We start from the raw sequence: 12,096 nt of genomic DNA, 5'->3' as shown, positions 1-12,096 counted from the left end.
AAAACCCATGTGGGATTTACCATATGAAACCCACATGGGACAAAATAATAATCCCCATATGGGTTACATGTGGTAAAAACCCACGCGTATCCCATATGGGATTTACCATATGGAATCCATGTGGGATTTACCATATGAAACCCACATGGGACAAAATAATAATCCCCACATGGGTTACATGTGGAAAAAATCCACGTGTATCCCATGTGCGCTTTTTCACTGGGTATATACAAGTTTAATGTATTTAATATTTTATGTTTTGTATATATGTAGATAAATAACTTATCCCTTGCCGTCTTCAATGATCTTTTTACTTTTCTACCAGTAAATATATCTAAAAAAATAATAACTTTCTAAATAAACCTTTTTGTCAATTAAATTTTAATCGATTTTGTATTACTACCTCTCAAGTAGGGTTGAGCTTTTAGCGAAAAGTTACCGGTAAATCGGTAAAATTGTTTAACCGATAAAATTTTACCGGTAAAGTTATGTGGGTAAATTTCGGTACATGATTTTTACTATACTATACTTTAAATTAATCAATTTGTTAGAAATCCCTACAAATGAAAGTAATTTTCATTTCTTTCCTACCTTTGTGAATAATATTTTGCTGTAAAAAGAAGTTATGATTTTCAGCCGCACCTAATAGAGTATTAATTTTCTTATTGCTTAAAGTTTTGTTATGATTATTTTATCACAGTCATAAACCCACATATCATTCCTAATGTTATGTATACTGTCAGGGCCGGCGCGAGTAGTTGTCACGTTTGGGGAAGGGGGTGCCATTAGAGATTTTGCCAACTATAAAAAAAAAAAAAGATCCTTGATTTTTAAAAATTGCATACTGCATTAACGGCTTTTGCCGACTGACTGTGTTAATTTACCGACTAACTTGTCTAAAGGGTCTACATTTACCAACTTACTTGTCAAAAAGAATCAAATTTGCCAACTAAATGAACAAAAAAATATTGACGGGAGGGGTGTCACTTCCTCTCCCCCCCCCCCTCCCCCCACACACACACATACACACCCCTTGCGCCGGCCTTGTATACTGTTTTCTTTTACGAAATCAGAACTCTTTACCTCGTTTATTTGTTTTTCTCTATAACAAATCTCTAAAAAACGAAGATGGTAATCAGAATTATTATGCTCAAAAATGATTTAAAATATTTTAAAAAGTTTGAAATAGCGTAATCAATAAAAAACTTTATTAATCACTTTCCGACGCTCGTTGTTTTGTTTGAAAACTAGTTCTGTTGGTTAAGTTTTGTGTGAACGTTTTAAGAAAGACATACAATTTTCTTGTGATATATTTATTGTTGCATTAATGAATCATTTTGATTTGCTTTCGGTCAAAATGTCAGGCGTTTGGAAACACTACACCTTAAACAAGGAAAAAACAGTGACTTGCAAAATAAGTGGAAATACCAGTAAGTAATCAAGTTCTTCAACTGGAATGTAATATCACCTAAACAAAAAAAACGGAATCAAAAAAGAAACACAGGTAAAGTTGACAACAAAAGCTGCAACAGAACCAAAGAAGCCTAAGATTTCTTTTTTTTTTCCTAAAGCAACCAATTGAAGAAGTGATTTCAAGACTTACAGCACTGGATGGATTTAGTTTTTACGCCATTGTTAACAGCTCTTTCATTCGATCTGCTATGTATGAAAAAGATTATGATTTTCCAAAAAATCACAAGCAAGCAATGCAGTCAGTTAAAAGTTTGCGGCTGGCGTGACCGTTCGAAAACGCCTTTTAATTACACAGGATGAGTACACTTCTTTGAAAAGTCGAAAGTAAGTAAATATTAAGATTCATCAAAAAAACACATACTGGTTTCTGGGCCAGCAGAAAGAGTGGCCGAATTTAGGTTAAACATTAGCTACACCATTGTCTGCTCAGTTACGGATGGAGCTTCCAGCGACATATCCGTAAGTCGGTGGAAAGAGAGGGTACGAACAAGTTGAATTTCATTAGGTTGATTTTAGTAATTATTTTTGTTATATGTATAATATATATATATATATATATATATATATATATATATATATATATATATATATATATATATATATATATATATACACATTTTTTTCGTCATTAAAAAATAAGCTTTTACAATGTTTTTACAACATAAAAGTATAATATTAATGTTTCGACCGGAGCTAGCAGAAGACATGGTCTTATCATCCAACCACGTTTATATAACTAAAAAATTCAGCCGATAAAAACGAAATAGGATAAAAGAAACTAAAGAGAAAACTGATATACTATTTGCAGAAATAAAGAAAAACAAATTATTATTTTTTATTATTAATAAAATTAATATTAATTTTAATTCTCTATTTTATTCTTCTTTTATTTTTATTACACACACACACACACACACACACACACACACACACACACACACACACACACACACACACACACACACACACACACACACACACACACACACACACACACACACACATACACACACACACTCACACACACACACACACACACGCACACACACACACACACACAAATATATGTCCGTTCATATATATATATACAAAACAAAATAAATCTGTTTCATATTCCATCAACAAGTTGCGTAAGATATAATAAATATTGCATTTACAAATTGCGTTATTATTGTAAAATAGAATAATATCAAACATGTTTTAATATAATTAAGATGTTGCGTCAATTTATAAGACGTTAAATAATTAAGATTATCAAAATTTTTAACAAAAGGATAGTAATTGCTTTGTATCAAAATCAAATAAGTGTTGTTTTGTTGCACCTTTAAAATGTTGAGTTGAAGTTAAAGTTTTTATATTACTTGTTAAAAGCAAGTTCCATAACCGCGGCCCTCCATAACCGCGGCCCTCCGCAAGATATCGAAAAATCAGCTTGTTTTGATGTTTTTAGTATAAAAAATTATTTATTGAGTATTTAGTTTCGTATTTGTGGTTTAAAGAAAAAAGTATGTTTGGAAAATGCTTGGTAGCATACCATTTTTAAACTTAAACATAAAAATAAGTAAATTAAGAATATTTATTTCATAGACATTTGGCACTCCAATTTCTCTTAATAGTGGTCTGGCACTAGTGTATTTATTTGCATTTAATATCAAGCCACTTGCTCGTCTTTGTATTTTGTAGATCGTATTAACTTTGACTTGCCCAGATAACGTTGCAGTAGCTGATGTAGCTATGAATAAATGCAAAATAAATATTTTTTAAACAATTTGTGTTCAGGAGATGTATTGTTTTATACATAACACCAATAATTTTAGATATTTTATTTTCTATTACTTTGATATGATTACTCCAGCTAATATGTTCATTAAGAATAACGCCTAAAAACTTGATTAAGTATTCTCGTTTAAGCTTAGTTTTATCAATTAGTAAATCAGGTAGCTTTAAAGGGCGGGTTTCAGATTTTCATAATTGTGTAAAAAGAATATATTTACTTTTTTCGACATTTAGAGAGTGTTTGTTAGCATTCGTTCAGGTTCTCAAGTTCTTGATTAAGTGTTAAATAATAGGCTAATGTTTGTGTGGCTAAAGAATACTTGCGTATCATCAGCAAAAAGGACAAAGTTAAGTATGTTAGAAGATAATAAGTTATCGTTAATGCAAACAAGGAATAAAAATGGATCAAGAATTGATCCTTGTGGTACCCCACAGTTAATGTTTTCAAGTTGTGTTACAGTGTTGTTATATGATAAAGCTTGTTTCCGAATATTAAGGTTAGAGCGAAACCATTTAAAATTGTTATTTTTTATTCCATAATTATGCAGTTAACAAAGAAGAATTTCGTGGTCAACTGTGTCAAACGATTTTGAAAGATCGAGAAAAACCATAAGACTGTATTTATTGTTGACAAGTTTGGCTACAGCGTGTTCTTTTTAATGATGTTTTTGAAAACCATATTAGTTATTATTTAGCAGGTGGTGGTTTACCAGATAGTTGTAAAGTCTAGTGTGTATTCATATATATATATATATATATATATATATATATATATATATATATATATATATATATATATATATATATATATATATATATATGTATATATATATATATATATATATATATATATATATATATATATATATATATATATATATATATATATATATATATATATATATATATATATATATATATATATATAAAGAGTACCTGGGAAAAAACGTCACATTAAAAAAGTTTTGATAAAGTATTTATTAATCATTTATAAAAGTTTTTTTTATAAATGATTAATAAATTCATATAAAGAATAGAAGTAAATGAGAAAAAATTTTACTTGATTAATTTATCAGTTTACATTTTTAATGAAATATTTGTAACTTTTATTACAAATTTTTTTTTCCTGATTTAATACAAAGACTTGTATAAAATCAGGAAAAAAACCTTGTTCTCCTTTTTAAGAAAGGTCTTAAAAAGGAGAACAAGGATATATAAAAAATGTATGCAGGGCGTTAAAAGGGCGTCTATAACACCTTTTAACATATTCAAAGTCTTGGTTTTTTCAAATAAAATTTTTATTTTTTATTGCAATTTAAATTTTTTTTTTAACATTTTTTATATTTTATATATTATATATATTATTCAATATTGTTTTATATCATAATATGCATTTAAACATTATTAATGTTCAAATGTTTATTATGATGCTCCCTTCCCTAACTATCCGTATTTATAGCGGAACCATGGCTATCTTTATACTAACAGGCCGTGTAAACGAACAAAATGTGCAATAAACTGGGGGCCACTTTTATTTAATGTTAAAAAAGCGAGAAGTTAAGAAGTGCACTTGAAGAATTAAATTGTTAAAAAGTTTTTTTCAAAGGAAATCGTTGTACTTACGCTATATTGTATAAAATAGAAACGAATCGATTGATTTTATAGTTGGTATAAAATTATAAGAATGCCAAAGAAATGTTGTGTGATAACTTGGTAACAATAACAATATATTTTCCAGTAAAGTTATTACAATACTCCAGCCACATAAAAGAAGTAATATTTACACTGGATGGTTCACTCTCATATAGCATTGCTAAAACGAGGAGAGCAACCATGAGAATCAAAGTATGTAAGTGTTTTATTAAGGATAACCATTCACTAAAAATAGGTGGAAGCATATTATTTAGGCAGCCATGTATAAACAGGTAATTATCAATTTTGATGCGGTCATAAAAACTTAAGATTTGAAGATCTTTGTAAGAAATTTAATTGTTCTTATAGCTCTTTTTTGAATAATATTTTTAATAATAATGTAGTTGTTTTAGAAAGGGTGATTTTTGTCCCCAAGATAGGCAGCAATATGTTAGGTAAAAGTTGAATATAGTAAAATAAATAGATTTTAAAGTTTTTTCATTAACATAATATCTTATTTTAGATAAGATAGCATTGGATCTGTTTAGATTAATTGATAATTCCTTTATATGGGATTTCCAAGTTAAGCTTTCATCTATTTTTATTTCAAGATAGTTTATATTCTTTTGAGGGAGTAGTTTATTACCATTTAATTTAATCTTGAGTTGACTATCTATATTATTGCATCTTGGTTTGAAAACTATTAGCTCAGTTTTATTACTGTTAAGAGATATTTTATTGGCATTTAACCAGTTGCAAAGTTTTTTGACGTCATAGTTGACATATTTGTTCATTTTTTTAATAGATTTACTGAGATAAACAAGATTTGTGTCATCAGCAAAATGCTGGACTCTACAGAATTTATTTGCTTTAGATAGATCGTTTATGTTGATTATAAATAATAATGGTCCCAGTACAGACCCTTGTGGTACACCTATATTAATTTCACAAGAATTGGAGTTAGTTCCATTTATAGAAAAAAATTGATTTCTATAAGCGAGAAATGACTTAAGCCATAAATTTGAGACACCTCTTATACCATAATAAGATAGTTTGCTAAGAAGAATATTTAAATCTACTGTGTCAAATGCTTTTTGGAGGTCAATAAATACACCACACCCAAACATTCCTTTATCAAAGGCACCTCTAATATACTCAGTGAAATTATTTAATGCAAGAGATGTTGATTAACTTGACCTGAAACCAAATTGAAGATTGCAGAGGATATTGGCTTGCTTAAGAAAGTCATATATTTGATTGAACATAAGCCTTTTCAAGATTTTGTCAATGTTTGATAATAATGATATTGGCCTATAGTTAGATACAAGTAATTTAGAATCTTTTTTGAAGATAGGTATAACTTTAGCAGTCTTTAGGATGTTGGGAAATATGTCTTCGGAGAATGAAATATTAAAGATATTAGAAAAAATCATAGAGATTTCATTTCGAAGAAGTTTTAGAATTTTTATAGATATGCTATTAGGCCCAGATGATTTGCATGGATCAAGCGAGTCCATTATTATTTTTATTTCATATTCATCAGTTGGTTTAATAAAGAAGGAATTTGGATTTTATTGGATAGATAATCAGAGAAGTGATTTTGGGATGTAGGAATTTTCGAATGGATGTCTCTACCAACAGTTGTGAAATAATTGTTAAAAGCATTGCCAATATCCTTTGTATTAATTATTGAATCTTTGTTTTGTTGTAAAATAGTTGGTGCAGTGTGATTATTTGGATTGAGATAAATAATACTGGAGATACCTTTCCAAATTGATTTAATATTTTTGATATTCTTAGTAAAATAGGTAGTATAATATAACTTTTTGCTTTCCTTAAGAAGTAAATTTAAAGTATTTCTGTACTTTTTGTACTCATTATGATAAATAGTTTTATTTACAGGATTCTTAGATTGTATTTATTTTTTAAACACTTTATTTTTGTGTTTGATAGACAGTTTCAAGTCATCAGAGATCCATTGTTTGGCCATAAATTTAATATCCATTTTATTAAGTTTTCTATGAGGTGCGTGAATATCTAGCTGTTCATTAACAGCATTAATAGTTTTAGTAAGCATGTAATTGCAATCATTAGATTTGTTAGAGATATCTTTATAAGTTTTGTTGAAGTCATTTGCAAATGATACTTCAATAAATGCTTTCCAGTTTCTTTCCATTACTATTTTTTTGGTGGTCAAAGTTTTTAAAATATTGGGAACAAATAGAAATTGAGGGAGGTGATCAGATATGGCAGTAGTTGTTTGTTGCAGTAAAATGTTTCCTGCAGTAAAATGTTTCCTGCAGTAAAATGTTTCCTGCAGTAAAATCATTTAATTTAACATTTGAGAATATATTATCAATTAAAGTTTTAGAATTGTTTAATATACGTGTTGGATGGATAATATGAGGCATAAAGTAGTTAGTAGTTAGCAAGTTTAGAAACTCCTTTGTTGATAAAATATTCATTTTTAAAAGATCGATATTGTTATCACCCATTAAGAATATTATTTTATTTTCATTCGAGAGTTTATTAAGCAACAGAGTGATATAGTAATTATTGAAATCCTCAACCATTATTAGTGGATGTCTATATATACAACCAACAACGATGTTATGCTTTTTAGGAATGATTATTTCTACAAAGACAGATTCAAGTTCTTTGGATTTATATATGCTGAGGTCTTTACGAGGTTTATATGCAAACTTTTTACTTATATATAAAAGGGCACCTCCAGCTTTAGATTCAGTTGGTGTATGTTCATAATAATAACCTTTAAGAGAAATGTTAGTGACTGGAGTTTTATTATTAATCAACCTTGTTTCAGTTAATACTATTACATTAAATTCAAGATTAGCAGATTCAAGTAACTGTTCCAAGTCATCAAAGTGCTTAGAGAGGGATGCTATATTTAAATGAATGAGTTTAAATGAAGTTTTTTCTTTTTCTTTTGTTAAATCATATAGATCATCAATATCTTTATAACAGCTTTTAATTACTGTTTTATGAACTCTATCATTACATGCGTTTACATTTAAGTCATCAAGATTCGATTGGATGTTGTTTAATTTTATATCAAAAATTTTTTTTTTCAGATATTTTAGTACCACTTAATTTACAAAAATCAGTAACATTTATATTTTCATTGTTAAACGGAAATATAAAGCTTAGACAATTTTTACAAAACCATGATTCATTTTCTGATGAGTTTTTTAGTAATTGATAATCGATGTCGTTTAGATTATTGCATTTTAGATGAACCCAGGAAAGGCAATTTTCACAGAAAATTGCTTAATGATTTTTAGAGACAATTAACTTGCAGATAGCACATAAGTTATCTGACATGGTTGCTATGATGATTTAAAAGTAATATGTAAGTAAAATCAATATAATAGATTATTAAAAGTAAATAAAATAAATTATTTATATTTATATAAATGTATAAATATATATATATATATATATATATATATATATATATATGTGTGTGTGTGTGTGTGTGTGTGTGTGTGTGTGTGTGTGTGTGTGTGTGTGTGTGTGTGTGTGTGTGTGTGTGTGTGTGTGTGTGTGCGTGTGTGTGTGTGTGTATAAATATATAGATATAAGAAGTTAAACTTGATCAAGGAAATATAAGTATTTCTTAGCAGACTAAGTATATAAGTAAAAAGGACGTGCCTGCCTAAAGGGAAGATTTAATGTCAGTATTATAGTAAAAGTATACCTTTATATGATGACGAAAATTAAATCAAATAAAAATTCAAATACTATTTAGAAGACTCTATATTTGACATATTCGAGGTCTTTCTCGTTTTTTTTCACCATGAGCGTTGCAGGATAAGCAATAAAATCAGATGTTATTTCGTTGTTTGCTTTGAGTTGTTTCCGAGTCAACAGAGCCTCATTACGTCGAGCGGTCAATAAGGGAGAGTACATTTGATTAACATAAATACTCATACCCATAAACTTGGAATTAATTAGATTTTTGAAAGTATGAATAACATGTTGGGCATCTTTCCAGTCATAGAACTTTGCATAAATGTGTGCGGGAGAATTGTTGTTGTTTTTTTTACCTCTTTGTGCTCGCTCAACCATTCTAGTAGCTTTTTCTGGATGAATTTAAGCGTGATCAACGAGGACTGTTATAAGTTTATTTTCTGTGGTTGACCAGTTTGCATTTTTTTCATCTTTAAGACCTCGAAAAATATGAGTATTTCTCATATTTCGATTATTTTGATCGTCAATTTTAAGCTCAATAGTTTCCTGAGTTACTATAATGTTCTTATTCATTTCTTTTAAAGGAATATATTCTTTTTGATATGAGATAAGTTGATTTTTTAAAGAAAGAATTTCCTTTTCATTGTGTACTGCCATATCATAAGTAATGCTGAGGGTGTTTTGGGTATCTTTTAGTTGAATTGTCAAATCTTCGAGTCTCTTTTCGAAGCTTTGGATAATTTCATTTTTGTTTAGATTTAGAATTTCAACGAGTCTACTTTCCGTGATGCTCATAATCTTTTCCAGAGTTAAAATAATACTACAACTCTCACAAAAAAGGATGAGCTAATGATATTAAAGAAAGTTGGATAACTGGCAGGTACGGAGCTTTTATTTAAGCGACCATCATTAACGAAACATGTGCGTGGTAACTATAGTAAATAAAATAAAGAAAAGCTCACCAACTGATAAAGAAGAACGTGCTCGATGGATTTCTATAATACAACGGGATAATATACCTGATAGTGACAATACTGTTGTATGCGAGCGTCATTTTCCACCCAATTATATAACAATAAATAAGCATTGTAAAATGAGACCTCGTGACCCACCTTCACTGTTTACTTGTGTGAAAAAAAGTCTTTTTCCTTCAAAACCTGGTCGATCTCGAACAAATAAAACTTTGATATCTTTGAACAAATAAAACTTTGATTTGAACTTGGAGATTTCTTAATACTTTAATAAAAAGCAACAAAGTTTATGTACTTCAGGAACATTTTGATGCAATGAGTCCTGTTATCATTGAAACAAAAAAGTATAATCCTGATCTGGAAGAAAAGCTGGATGTAAATGTTAAAAAAGACCTAATTTACATTTCTGGGCATGTTACAAAAACAGAAACAGACGAAGGAACAAAATTTTATTATGAAAAATATGGCAACTACTTAAAGAAATTAATCATGGAGGCTTAACATACCATTTGACAATGCCTGTCAATAGACTATGTTTTGTAATGCCATGTTTCATCCACTTACTGAAAATGTCGAATGTCTTTATGATATATATTTATGTCAATTTCTGATTTTTATGGTTTCAGAATAATAAAAAAATCTGGAGTAATTTTATGTATTATTTTGTTTAATAACCATAGTGTTTTGTATATTCCCAGATCATCAAAAGAACCAAAGCAAAAACTTATAAAGCTGTCAAATAGAACTTTTATATTTTTTCATATTTGTATTTGTACTTAATCTAATGATTTTTGTAATCATATTATCTACTAAACTCATTTTATTTTTGTCTCCCTTGTACTTTTAGACTCGCATCGTTTCTCAATGAATGTTTTTTAAACCAACTGTTTTTAATCTAAAATAACTTAAATAATTATCTAATCTAGTTTCGTTAATAAAACATTTACTTCACAGATTTAACTTATTTATTGCTTAGTTAGGATTATTAAACTTGTTTTTTTACTTGAATAATGTTAAATCGGTGTTTTCTCATTCAAAAGAATTTATTAAAAACATTAATTTAATATGATTCATAAATCAGCTGTATTCTTCAATGGCCCACAGCTTATTGCACATTTTGTACGTTTACACGGCCTGTTAGTATAAAAATCAAAAAAAGTTACTTATTTTGGGTGAGTTAGTAGGGTGTCTGCGGATGATTTTTTTTCATAAAACTTGGAATGTAGCAAGAAAAATTGTTTTTGCTGATATCTGAATACATTAGAAAAAAGTCTCAGCATTCCTTCAATACATATCAGATCCACAAACAACAAGGAAGTTTTAAACAACAACAAATTCATTATAAACGAAATTTGAAAAGAAATATTTCCGTGCAGAATTAAAGTTAAACTATTCTAGTACTCAAAAAAAATCTTTGTTGATACAAATTTCTCAAAAAATAACACAGAAAAACATGTTCATATTATGCCACTCTTAAAAATACCGAAAAAAGCGTGGCACAAAATTTTGGCGAAGAAAACGGCTCCGTTAAGGCCGGATTTAAGCGTACCTACCAGTAAAATATTTTTTTTTTATTTTTTACTTCCTTGTAGCAGCAGGCTATAAGATAGTTAATGTAGCAACACTTCCTTGTAGCTGCAGGCTATAAGGTAGTCGATGTATGTATAGAAACCAATAAATATTCCTTATGCTTATATTAAAAGCAAGCCTCAACACAAAAGCACAACAAGCCAAAAAAATAAAATTATTTTTGACCGCTTAACAGTACAATTACCCTTCTTATTACCTGCCAAAACATGCAGTTGTGGTAAAAATGGGCATGTACCTTTTTTTGTTTATTAACTGTGGTAAGTCATTTATTAAAATTATTCAGCTAGTCAATGACTTATTCATTAAATTATTTATAAACCACAAATCTTTAGAGATTTGCAAAAACTCAAAAGTTGGTTTTGCAACTTTACAAGGGATAGTAATCGTTTTAGGAAACTATCCTATCCTCCTCACCTTTACATCATCCAAGCACCAATCTTCCCCATCTTTCCAGTCCAACTCCGAGTAGTTCTCTTACTACTGTTTCAAGTAGTTTAGATTATTCATCACTTGAGCACATAAGTAATTTATCACAAATAAATAATGATCCTTTATTTTCAGAACATTCTTTTAAAAATAATCAGAATTGGCATGAATCAAGAGGAGAAATGAGCCCTAGAAAAGTTTGAAAATCAGATTTTCTTATTTAACTTCTCAGCTTGCTGTCAAATCCAGCATTCATTAAAAAGCATTAGCAACAGTGCGGGAAAAGTTGAAAACCACGCCATACAAATTGAAAGTGCTGTGACAAAGCATTACACGAAAAGAAAAAATTACTAATTTTTTAAGAGCTATAGTTAGAGATCTTTATTAAAAGTTGGAAACATATTATTTCAGTAGGATAATACACAATTTTTAAGCTTAAAAAATAGGTTGTAAATCAAATCGAGATTCATTTTTTAAAATGACCTTGAACCAAATATTTTAGATCCAATAAAAAAAA

At 28.7% G+C, this 12,096-nt stretch overlaps 1 protein-coding gene across 1 annotated transcript in view; it reads left to right on the top strand.

Annotated features, from left to right (window-relative positions):
- LOC136075212 (uncharacterized) overlaps window positions 1-12,096 on the top strand; it is a 101,721-nt gene that overhangs the window by 74,372 nt on the left and 15,253 nt on the right. The gene's annotated exons all lie outside the window — the stretch shown is intronic.

Source organism: Hydra vulgaris, chromosome 01 (assembly GCF_038396675.1).
Source record: "Hydra vulgaris chromosome 01, alternate assembly HydraT2T_AEP".
NCBI classification, from domain to species: domain Eukaryota; kingdom Metazoa; phylum Cnidaria; class Hydrozoa; order Anthoathecata; family Hydridae; genus Hydra; species Hydra vulgaris.
Note: the sequence above shows the minus strand (reverse complement) of the source record. Positions and strands in the feature narration are given on the sequence as shown.